The 12,303-nt window shown below is 40.8% G+C and overlaps 2 long non-coding RNA genes across 2 annotated transcripts in view; both read right to left on the reverse strand.

The window, feature by feature from the left end:
- LOC108449646 overlaps positions 1-8,528 on the reverse strand; it is a 20,503-nt gene extending 11,975 nt beyond the window's left edge. Inside the window, exon 1 of the long non-coding RNA XR_001865905.1 lies at positions 5,443-8,528. This is a non-coding gene — a long non-coding RNA (uncharacterized LOC108449646). The remainder of the gene's footprint in view (positions 1-5,442) is intronic.
- Positions 8,529-8,858: 330 nt separating this feature from the next.
- Positions 8,859-9,924, reverse strand: LOC108449669. Its single transcript, XR_001865930.1, has 3 exons — positions 9,729-9,924; positions 9,536-9,642; positions 8,859-9,448 (listed from the first exon to the last, which is right to left on the reverse strand). It is a non-coding gene; the product is annotated as an uncharacterized LOC108449669 (long non-coding RNA).
- Positions 9,925-12,303: the final 2,379 nt, after the last annotated feature.

The raw sequence follows: 12,303 nt of genomic DNA on the forward strand, positions 1-12,303 counted from the left end.
ACTTTCTACCTCATTGCCTGAAAAGACATTTCTGCTTTTTTTCAACATATAAAATGGAATTTCTGGAACAAGTAAACTGAATTAAAAAAAAATAGAATAAAAATAAATCAGTCTTCAGTATTCTATATTCAAACATTCCAATTAGTCACAGATATCTGCAGACTTGCTTTCATGTTTTTTAGCAGCGTAATTATTGCATAGATGAAGTTTCCAAATGGAAACCTACAGAACAACAGTCAGGTTTGGAAAAGTGTAGCCCATTTTCTTCTTTCAAACAGAAGTTTGTAAAAATGTGTTATTGAAGAAACAGGGAAACTGAGGCCACCTCAAAATATGAGCAAGAACCAAGCTAATGATACTGCTCATGAGTTAAATTGCCATGAAAAGTAATATGCACCAAAGGCAAAGAGAGGAATGGAGTAGGTAGGGTGAGGGGGAAGCATCTTGAAAAGTGAGAATATGTTTGATAGGATCTTCCCCTAAGGGGTAGAATATCACTCCTCTACCCTGGGAGCCTTTCGTTACTGCTTTCCTACTGCTGGCTTCAACCTCAAGTCCTGCTACCCATGTATGTACAGTCCTGGTCAATTTATACTCTAAGAGTTGCCTCGATTCAGCTTTTATAAACATGACAATGTTATAAACGAAGCAATGTCTGAAGTTAACAACTGCACGTACTGCAGTACGTCATTCACCTTCCTAGAGTTCCAGTCACTTCTTGCAGGTGTGGAACTCAACACATATTATTATTACCTGGCTTTAAACTGGTAACATGGAGAAGGTCTGTCCTCAGCTTTGAGAGTAGAGGTACAGGGAAACAGGAAAGAGAAGGAAGTAATTATGGAAGTCATTAAAGGATTCCGATTCTAGAGACTTGAACTTCAAGTTCTGTTTTGAATCTTTTTGAGAAGGCAGATGATAAAAATCCCTTAATTACCTGTAGAAAAAAACCACATTCCTGCAAGTCCAAAAAGGTACACAAAATAAGATATCCAAAAGCAAGTAATGCAGTTGCAATTCATATTAAAAGGAGTTTGGAACCAGCATGATCCTTCCATGTGCTCCAGGCAATCCAATTTCTTGGATATACAAACAAAAGCAGATGTGTTGATTTTTAGTGGGAAAGTGATTTATCTCTATATATGGTATCAGTACTAGAATACTGTGTACAGATGACATCCACATTTTAATAAGACCAGATGTAGTTTGGAGAGCAGGATAGCAGGAAGGAAACACTTCAAAAATTAAAATAAAAAATATCTAGAATTAATTTTTTATTTGGTAATAAAGGGCCTCAAATAATTTAATCTAACAAAATGAAAAGGGAATATGATTATGGAACAAAAGAGCCTCCAGAGAAATAAAGCACCATGTAATTAAAAAAACCCCAAACCTATTTGCCTGGAGTGTGGCATGGTGTCAGCAGAAAAAAAAATTAAAACCCACCCAAAAATCTGATAACTAGTAACTGAGGACAATTTTAATTTGGAGAGTGATTAAGCACTGGAACTGATGCCCTTTCTGTTGCAGGGGTGTTTTTCAGATCAAGAAGATGATGAAGAAGATATTTTTAGCCAAAGATACTAGAAAGATTATACATTTCTTGGCAAAATTTACTATCTTGCTTACTAGGGGTGTTCAGAACAAACATTTCCACAGTCTTTTCCAGCTTTCAGTTCTGTGAAGCGTTAGACCTTCTTCAATATATTTTGAGGTGAAGGCTCTTAAGTGGTGTTCTACACAAACTCCTGCTATCCACTAAGGTATCTAGTAACATCAACTGTATTTTTAACAAGGTTGCTACTTCACAGCAGTAGAAGAGAAGAAATATGAGCACACACAACAAAGCTGTTAAACCCAGTGCTAAAATGCAAGCTCAAGGGAACCGAGCCATGTTCCAGCCATGTCTGTAGGGCTTAGTAGTCAACTAATTAGTTAAGTCTTTTTGTAGACAGCTGGCAGTGATATAACAGGGATTTTTCTTCCTCTTCCATTCCAAGAAAAATTGAGTACATTGAATGGGAATAAATCACCCATTGATAAGATACACCAGAAAACACTCGTGAGGAAACTCACTACTGAACCCTTGATCAGCAGGTTTTCTGTGCCTGCACAAAGCTATGTACTACTCCAGACACTGAGCAAAATAAAAGAAAAAATTAAGAATATGTATTTGAGATTGGAACTAGGCAGAATTCTATCATGAAACCTCCTTACAGGTTTAAAAGCTCTTCTCCAAGAAACTGAAGAGAGAAGTAAGAGGCAAGAAAGATATATTGCTGAAGACCACCTCCCAAACACCTACATTTAACTACCAAAATACATACATTTGTGTTTTCTGGGTACAATACATAGCATTTCCCTTTTTCTTTTACTCACCATATTTTTCTAGTTACTATTTCTGACCTCTATTCTTCTGTTTGTTGGCTGGAGGATTGGTTTTTATTTGTTTTGGGTTTTTTTTCCCAAGGAGAACTTTTGACTTTTGTGTGCTCTTCACCATAGATTTTGTTTTTCAAACACCATGAAATTACTCAGCAACATCTGTCAAGACAAGGAATTAAACTGAAACTATTTAAAAGAGCATATAATTTTTGCCTCCTATTCCTCTGCAGTACAATCAATATTACAGTGAGGAGAACCTATTAGCCTGCTTTTCATATCACAATTTTCCCAAATCATGATCCCAGTAGGAAATAATCTGCTGCAGGTACTGCAGATGAAAAGAATCCCCACAGCTAAGTTGGCTCTTTTTTTTAAAAAAAAAGAAGTATTTGCAATCCATATGGCAGAGCTAGAGCTCGCTGACAACAACTCTGACTTGAAGGGGAATACCACAAAGCTGCCCTATTTCACCCCAAACCTGTCCAGTTGGATTGTCACCAGTGTACCCAATAATGCACAACAGCATTTGCCTTTTAGGCACAGTAAATATAAAGTTGATTTAAAACAGGAATGTTCCCAGTGACACGTTTTATGCTCAGTCTTCCCAAATATCTAACCTTATTTGAACTCTGTGTCCAGCCTCAAAGTAGGGAGGAAACTTTAAACTATAAAGGCACTTAATAACTTTACTCTTCCTCATAAAGTAGAGTGCAAGAGAAAGAAATAACTGCAAGTTCAAGGTAAGATAGAGAGTGGTGAACCGTGTATATCCTATCAACTCCAAACTGCATGATATGATCACTTCTGTCATTAGAAACTCCCCCCCCAGGAGTACAGTAATGGACACAGTGGATGGAGCTATGTAGATGTGACCACTCTCTCCAGGCAGGCCTGGTGCTGAGCTTGGCAAAAGAGAACAGAGGATAAAATGTCTCTAGAAAAATGTCCACAAAATCTAACCAAAAAAAAAAAAAAGGATAAAGGAAGTGAACAGAAAAAAGTGAAAGAAGTGGTTTTTCTAGTGCCACAGAGTAGTTCAGTGGCTGAACAAGTAGTAGGAATACAGTTTTTCCCAAGTCCCCTCTATTGCCCCAACCACAAGATGTGCTGCTGCATACCAGTGATTATTCTATGAGATCAAGACTTTACTGTGTATTGATTCACTATTTAGAAGCTGAAAACAGACAAACAGTTCAGAAGTGTAGTAAGAAATCAATGGATCACTGTTAATTTCCTTCCCAGTATCCATTGTTTGCTATGAGATGCTTCCACACAGCATTTATGGGAGCCCTCTAACCAACAATGCAACCCTTCTTAATCCAAGCAGTAACATACTTTTCAAAGTTTCATTTCCAAGAAGATACTTCAGCAGCTAAAAGGTTTAAGATTTCTTAGTTTGTCAAGCTCTTTAAGGGAGCTGGGGGTGAAGAAAAGATTGGTAGGTTCAGCAATGAAAATAAATTCCCCAAGGAAGAGAAGTTTCGGCACTGAATAGTAAGCGGAAAAATCGTCAAAACATCAGTTGTGAAAACTCAGACTGCTGAAAGTGTTCCTACAAGATCTTGTATTTATTTACAGACAGTAACACATCTGTAGTTATAAAAATCTTCTGAAATAGGTCAAGGTAGCCTTTTCCCTGCAGATTAGTTATCCAAGGCACAAAGAAGATAGCAGTAACATTCCCAAAGTCTGACTTGCTGCAAAACTAATAAAGCCAGGTCACATATTTTCTGGTCTTAATATGAAACTCATTCAAAACAGCAGGCTTTACTAACACAAAATGCTTTAAACACCCTGCAGAGGAGCAAAGGGTTTGTGAGGTTTTTTTTAATTGCAGCCATTTAGAAACACTGGCAATCGTTTATCAGAGGCCCATTGTAGTAGTACTGACCAAAATTCAGTTCTCAACATGTAACTACTGATTTATACTCGCCCTGGTTTTGCTTACGACCATAAGTAATTTGTATTTCTACAGCAAAGTAAAAAGTAAGAGAAATTTCTTCTTTCTTTGATAAAGGACACATCAGCAAGTCATAACAGGTAATTACAAGAAGGTTACACTGCATCAAGAAACATTTTACAGTGTGTGCTTAAGAGGTGTATAGAATAAGATGCAGCCAAACTAATTAAATGTAGAAATTTGTTGACTATCATCTACTATAGCTAAGGTTAAGAACAGGATTTTAAGAAAAGTGGTCAGAACTCCAAAAGACAAGTGCCCATGCACTCATCTGGTTCAGTCATACTGTAGGCTGTAGAGATGCTGTGTGACAAACACTGTTAGAATTACATGATTTTCTCTTTAGACTGGAAAAGTGTGGTCCTACAGAGTAAGACTAAGGTTTGTGGTTTACTGATTGGAAAGATCTGCTGTGTCACTGTCTATATAAGCTGCATTGTGGCCAACCCTTGGCCAAAGGATAAATATACATGGTTTCCTATTCTGCCAAGACATAGCCTCCACTGACATGTACACTTGAAAGGCTAAACTGAACTAACACCCTTCATCTCAACAGCTATGCAATTTAGCAACATCTCAGATCTATAGCTAAAATTTCAGACTTTTGTGTAGTACTGAGGAGCTTTAACCAGTGATTATTTCCAAGACAGTAGAGCAAGACCTGCAAAGAGAAAAAATTTAGCTCATGCACAGTCACATGAATAATGAATTCCCTTATTTATCCCTAGAGATTCCCAGGTTAACAGTCAATGCATAGGGGTTTCGAACAAATTCTGCAAGACAATCTAGCTTAAACTAAATCTCAAAAATATAAGAGGCATCAGATGTTGGACAAGATAGTCAAAGAAGAAAAACCATATGAAAGAAATTTGTCCTTGGCAGGATATATTTTTCTCTTAAAAATTAGAAACTTTTTTTTCGAGTCATATTTGTACATCATTTTCCCACAGATTCTGACATCATCAGAAGTTACTGAAAAGATGAAAAAGAACCACAGCCCTTTACACTGATACCACATCTTTTGGGTGAAAGCTGAAAAGGAATAGCTGTGTTATCTGCTGACAGATCATCAAAAGCCTTCCAGGAAATGAACTTACTGTCCATGTAGAGCGAGCAACAGAATCACTGGGTCTTGTTTAACCAGTGGTTAAAATAGTCAACTGGGAAGCACCACTCCAATAGCCACTTTTAAAGCCTGAAAACAAATCAATTGATAATTATAATAAAAAAGAAATTGATAATTATAATTACTGCTGCTGGAAAAAGTCTGAGCAACTATCACTTTATTCTTAAGCCAGATACAGCCTAAAGTAGGAGTCAGTAAATTCAGATATTTCAAAATACAGTTCTTCAAAGCAGAAGGTTCTCTGTAAGATTTTAAAGAAAGCAAATAACAGTTTAAAAAACCCCAAAACTCTGCTAACAATGCACGTTAAAAATTTAGTAGCTACTTTAAAATTTTAATTTGTAACTTTTTTCATGAAGCATCATGTGATAAATGGTGGAATCCTATACGTTTCATTTTGCTAAATGTAGAATAACTAAAGCTGGCTTTTATCAAGTGATGATTGAATATTTACCCCACACCAAACTCCTTTCCCCATGTTCTGTCTGTTGTAAAAAAAAAAAAAAATAAAGCGAGATAGATGTAGGAAGTCTACTTGGAGAAAGTTTGTCAGAGCCATAGCTTCAGTCAAATCAAAAGACTTAATGTGTACAATACTTAAAAAGTTCTAGCTAACCACAGTCTATAATAAATAATTCCTTTTTAATAATCATAAAAATTTTACTGGGAAACTACTAAAAAGTTATTGAAGACAGCATAGTCCACCATTGAGATAAAAAGCAATAGCTGCTCAGTCAAAGCAGTGTGGTTTCTTTAAAGAAAATCTGTTCCCTCCTTCAACAATTTGACTACACTAATACGTTAACAGAATAACCAATAATACAGTTTTATGTGCTTTTTTACAAGGCATTGTGAAGAGCTGTCTCACAAATATTAACAAGGAAAATAAATAGCCATGAGCACACATGTGTGTAACCAGAGACATCCATGTCTCTTCCTACTAGGGAAGGAATTGTATAAAAGTAGTACTGGAATAGCCCAATCTCTATTTATTAATTGTATTATTGATATATTTATTAAGGATTGGAAAGCAGAAGAGAGATAGGAAATGAAGGTGCTCTGAAAAAATAGGCAAAGGAAGTCATTTCTTAAGAGGAATAGAGGAATAAGGGGAATCAAGAGGAAAAGTACATTCTGTGTTGTCTTATATTGAAATACACTATACATACTTAAAATTTCATTATGCAAAAAGACATAGCCTAGTACTATTAAATAAATGATTTTAAAATATGGTTTTTCAAGAAAAATGTTAATGGGCATCAAGTGTAAAGTCAAGACAAAGTAACTATGCTTTATATGCCAGTAAGAACTTTTAAGTCATGAACATTTATACAGGTATATTTGAGAAAGTAAATCTTCGAGAAAGTATTTATAACATTCAAAACTATGCACTGTGGTTTGCAGAGCAGATGCTGGACTCCTTCCAGGAGGTAGAAGCATTCCACATAGAGCCAAGATGCTAGAGGAGTGATTATGGCAGATCCAAAGCCTTCCTCTTGTTAGGAAAGGGGTGCTTATTAGTTCTCAGAATCTGTCACAACCAGCCAGTGGTTAAAAAGGCAGCTGGAGATATTCCAGATAAGAGGTAGCAAAAGTGGTTTTCAAACAAAATACTCCCTGCATGTTAGGGGTTTTTGTTGGGTTTTGATTTGTATTAATTCTAAACAATGTCCTCCAGAAACACCAATATCCCAGTTTAGCCTGTACCTACATTGCTGCATGAGCAGAAATTGAACAGTAACAGTAGAACTTTAAGTGAAAAAAATATTTAAAGTGCAAAGCTCATAATAAATTCTTAGCTTATGCTTGAAACTTCAGGGCCTGGGCAGGCACTTAAAAGACACAAACACACAGGTGGCCAAACAAACCCTGACTGCTGCAGGGATCCAAAGCCGCTGTTGAAGGTTTGGGGTTTCATTGCCTTCTCTTGGCAATCAGTTTAGCTTGAGGGGATACCAGCATTAGCTGACATTGTGCAGTGGAGTGTCTGTAACAGACATTACTGATCATGGGAAGAACAAGAAAAACATTATTTTTGTTTTCCACAAGTATTCCACAGGCAGTGGGTGGGGTTGACGTTTAAAGCCTTTCCCAGCCGAGGTGCCAAAAGGCAGCCGGGTGCTTTAAAGCCACTGCTTTGCAGTGCAGTTGTTTTCCTTAACAGCGGTGCAACTTTACAACACTGTCTGAGTGGTATGAAAAGAAAGGAATAAGTTAAATGAAGGCTTTTAGAGTTCCCCAGTAGCTTCTGTCACTCAAAACACAGCCACTCTTAATCCCAGTTCCAACAAACAGTGGAAACCATTGCCCTGGAATTCATGTGGCAAAGCAGCCTAAAAGGAAGGGTTCAGACGACCTCCTTGCTCTCAGGTCCCGGGGGATGCCAACAGCTTTAGTAGCCAAGCCAGCTCATTAGAAAAGGCAGAAACTAGTTCAAAGGTAAACAGAATGATGAAATAAAAGAGAAATATTCTTCATGTGTCCAGATTTTAGTCAGCCCTTTAAGAAGACTAGAATTCAGTGGCACAAAAATTCTGGAAGCAGACTAGCTGATTACGATTTTCTTTTTTTTAACTGGAAACTTTTCTCATTTCAGATGTAAAGGCAGGATAATACTTTGCATGCGAAATGTAGACCATTTTTTCAAGGAAGGGGATGTATTTCAAGAATACCCACTGTTAAAGCACACTCATCAAATCCCTGCTATGTAGATTAGTGATTGGAGTTAGAAATTAGAGGTGAGAGCTTTGGCTGTCTCTTCCTGCTAGGGGTTCACATTTCTACATCAAATCAGTTCCTTGGTCCAAGTTTATATACCTACAGAGTTTGTTTTAATGACACCTATAAATTGGATAAACTAACCCTTATTTATATTGATAAAGGACTTAGCAATTCAAGAGCACCATTAAGATGAGAGTCACTGAAGAAAAACATTATTTTAGAGCCTGAAAATAATTATATAGGGGCATTTTCTTTTTCCCTTGATGGCTGAAACTTGTCTCACACCACAAATAAAATCCTGACTTAATGGGTGTTTAGTGTCCTGTGACAATACATACTTTTGATAACATTCCAAGCAAATAACATGGGTGTTTAGTGTCCTGTGACAAATAATACATACTTTTGATAACATTCCAAGCAAATAAGTGATCATCAGTACTACATTGGGCCACTAAGCCCACTTGAGCCGATTTCTGGCTCAAGCTAGGGTTAGGGTTATGACAAGGATTAGGGTTCAGAAAACCACAGAGCCAGGAGCTCCAGGGACACTGGCCATGCGAAAGGCATACCAAGTTGAACACGGAAAAGCCAAAACCTTGCTCCCCCTTCTTCTTCCTGCTTGGAACTCACCACAGCCCACTGCCGGATTTCTGGCTCAAGCTAGGGTTAGGGTCAGGGTCAGGTTTAGGGTAATGCCTAGGGTTAGGGTATAGAAAACCACCGAGCCCGGAGCTCCAGGGATACTCACCATGCAAAAGGCATGCCAAGGTGAGCGCAGCACAGCCCAAAACCTTGCTCCCTTTTCTTCTTCTTTCTGCTTGGAACTCGCCACGGCCAGCAACCCGATTTCTAGCTCAAGCTAGGGTTAGGGTTAGGGTCAGGTTTAGGGTAACGCCTAGGGTTAGGCTATAGAAAACCACCGAGCCCGGAGCTCCAGGGATACTCACCATGCAAAAGGCATGCCAAGGTGAGCGCAGCACAGCCCAAAACCTTGCTCCCTTTTCTTCTTCTTTCTGCTTGGAACTCGCCACGGCCAGCAACCCGATTTCTAGCTCAAGCTAGGGTTAGGGTTAGGGTTACGCCTAGGCCTAAGCCTAGGTTTAGGGTTCAGAAAACCACAAAGGCAGGAGCTCCAGGGACACTGACCATGCGAAAGGCATACCAAGTTGAGCAGTGCGCAGCCAAAACTTTGCTCCCTCGTCTTCTTTTTCCTGCTTGGAACTCACCACAGACCACTGCCGGATTTCCGGCTCAAGCTAGGGTTAGGGTAGGGTCAGGTTTAGGGTAACGCCTAGGGTTAGGCTATAGAAAACCACCGAGCCCGGAGCTCCAGGGATACTCACCATGCAAAAGGCATGCCAAGGTGAGCGCAGCAAATTCAAAACCTTGCTCCCTTTTCTTCTTTCTGCTTGGAACTCACCACAGCCCAATGCTCGATTTCTGGCTCAAGCTAGGGTTAGGGGAGGGTCAGGTTTAGGGTAACGCCTAGGGTTAGGCTATAGAAAACCACGAGCCCGGAGCTCCACGGATACTCACCATGCAAAAGGCATGCCAAGGTGAGCGCAGCAAAGCCAAAACCTTGCTCCCTTTTCTTCTTTCTGCTTGGAACTCACCACAGCCAACTTCAGGATTTCTGGCTCAAGCTAGGGTTAGGGTTACGCCTATGCCTAAGCCTAGGTTTAGTGTTCAGAAAACAAAAAGCCAGGAGCTCCAGGGACACTGGCCACGCCAAAGGCATGCAGAGTTTAGCAGGACACAGCCAAAACTTTGCTCCCTCGTCTTCTTCTTCCTGCTTGGAACTCACCACAGCCAACTTCAGGATTTCTGGCTCAAGCTAGGGTTAGGGTTAGGGTTATGCCAAGGATTAGGGCTGCGAAAACCACAGAGCCAGGAGCTCCAGGGACACTGGCCACGCCAAAGGCATGCAGAGTTTAGCAGGACACAGCCAAAACTTTGCTCCCTCGTCTTCTTCTTCCTGCTTGGAACTCACCACAGCCCACTGCCGGATTTCTGGCTCAAGCTAGGGTTAGGGTCAGGGTTAGGGTTACGCCTAGGGTTAGGGTATAGAAAACCACCGAGCCTGGAGCTCCAGGGATACTCACCATGCAAAAGGCATGCTGTCGCAGTGGGGATTACGGCAACAAGTATATTTCAAACCAGGAGTCTCATGGAAAGCGAAGTATATATGGACAGATACGTGGTAGATGTTTCAGAGATGTTTATGTCTCCAGCCGCATGGCCGGGGCTCTGCTCAGGAACTCCGCAGTCACGGGACCCGAGGGTCCTTGGCGTTTTCAGGGAACCCAAACCAACCAATGGGGAACAAGGCTGACCAGCGGCAGGGAGACCCCGTGTCTCCCCCCAGTGCCCCTCTCCCAGGGCTGCATGGCAGGGGAGGGACCCCAACAGCAAGCCAAGGTGAGCGCAGCACAGCCCAAAACCTTGCTCCCTCTTCTTCTTTCTGCTTGGAACTCTCCACAGCCCACTTCCGGATTTCTGGCTCAAGCTAGGGTTAGGGTTAGGCTTACGCCTATGCCTAAGCCTAGGTTTCGGGTTCAGAAAACCACAAAGGCAGGAGCTCCAGGGACACTGACCATGCGAAAGGCATGCAAAGTTGAGCACGGAAAAGCCAAAACTTCGCTCCCTCTTTTCTCTTTCTGCTTGGAACTCGCCACGGCCCACAACCCAATTTCTGGCTCAAGCTAGGGTTAGGGTTAGGGTTAGCACTAGGGTTAGGCCGAGGATTAGGGTTCAGAAAACCACAAAGCCAGGAGCTCCAGGGACACTGACCATGCGAAAGGCATGCAAAGTTGAGCACGGAAAAGCCAAAACTTCGCTCCCTCTTTTCTCTTTCTGCTTGGAACTCGCCACGGCCCACAACCCAATTTCTGGCTCAAGCTAGGGTTAGGGTTAGGGTCAGGTTTAGGGTTACGCCTAGGGTTAGCGTATAGAAAACCACCGAGCCCGGAGCTCCAGGGATACTCACCATGCAAAAGGCATGCCAAGGTGAGTGCACCACAGCCCAAAACCTTCCTCCCCCTTCTTCTTTCTGCTTGGAACTCACCACAGCCCAATGCTCGATTTCTGACTCAAGCTAGGGTTAGGGTTAGGGTTACGCCGACGCCTAGGCCTAGGTTTAGGGTTCAGAAAACCACAAAGCCAGGAGCTCCAGGGACACTGACCATGCGAAAGGCATACCAAGTTGAGCACGGAAAAGGATAAATAGTCTACATAATGAAAGAAACATAAAAATAGTACACGTAAAGACAAACTATTCAAGGTATCAGAGCACGAAAACATTTTGTGATTCCTGCATTGCCAATATGGTAAGCTTTCATGTAACTTTCTGTGCTCTTCAAAAACACAGGGGGGAGGGGTCATCTTACCATTTTGAAACTCTTAATAACAAAAATGCTCAGCTGAGAGCCTTCTTTCATGCCTCCACAGAAGAGAAAGCATAAAAATCTGTATAACTGGGTGAAGAAATCAACAACAAAAAACCCAAACAAAACCCCCAGAAACAAACCAACCCCCCTCAAACAAAGAGCCAAATCAAAGAAACCCAGCAACAAGAACAACAAAAACCCACACAAGAGGGAGAACTACTATATCCATCCTAAATGGATGGGAAGGGGAAAGGAAGGAATTTGTATTCAGTCCCAGGACCAGCACAGAAATATACTTCATCTTCTCTTAAGGGCAAGGAGGAAAGCCAGAGGAACAGTGTAGTTCACGCTCTGGTCTCAGGTAGGCTAACCCAGAGAACATTTATGTCAATGTTTCAGTCCAGACCAGGACCAGTTCCTGTCATAAATATTGTTGGGGCTGTTCTCCTCACTTGTTTTTATTCACATCTCAGAGCACCCATAGCACGTTCTAAACAAATCTGTGCTTTGACTGCTGGCCTAGATGGCAAGACTATTATCTTGCCTTAGGGAGAAAAAACACAAAAATGTGTAGGGTAGGGGTGCCAGAGCCATTGATTTGCCTTTAAAAAAAAAATGAAATCACACACACAGATATAACCCTATATGCTATCCACCACTTGGGTAGGGCTGTTACTTCTCCAAATAGACTTTCAAAACAATAAGCACCCAAACTATTATAGGCC

This window comes from Corvus brachyrhynchos, unplaced genomic scaffold, assembly GCF_000691975.1.
Source record: "Corvus brachyrhynchos isolate BGI_N302 unplaced genomic scaffold, ASM69197v1 scaffold279, whole genome shotgun sequence".
Lineage (NCBI taxonomy): Eukaryota > Metazoa > Chordata > Aves > Passeriformes > Corvidae > Corvus > Corvus brachyrhynchos.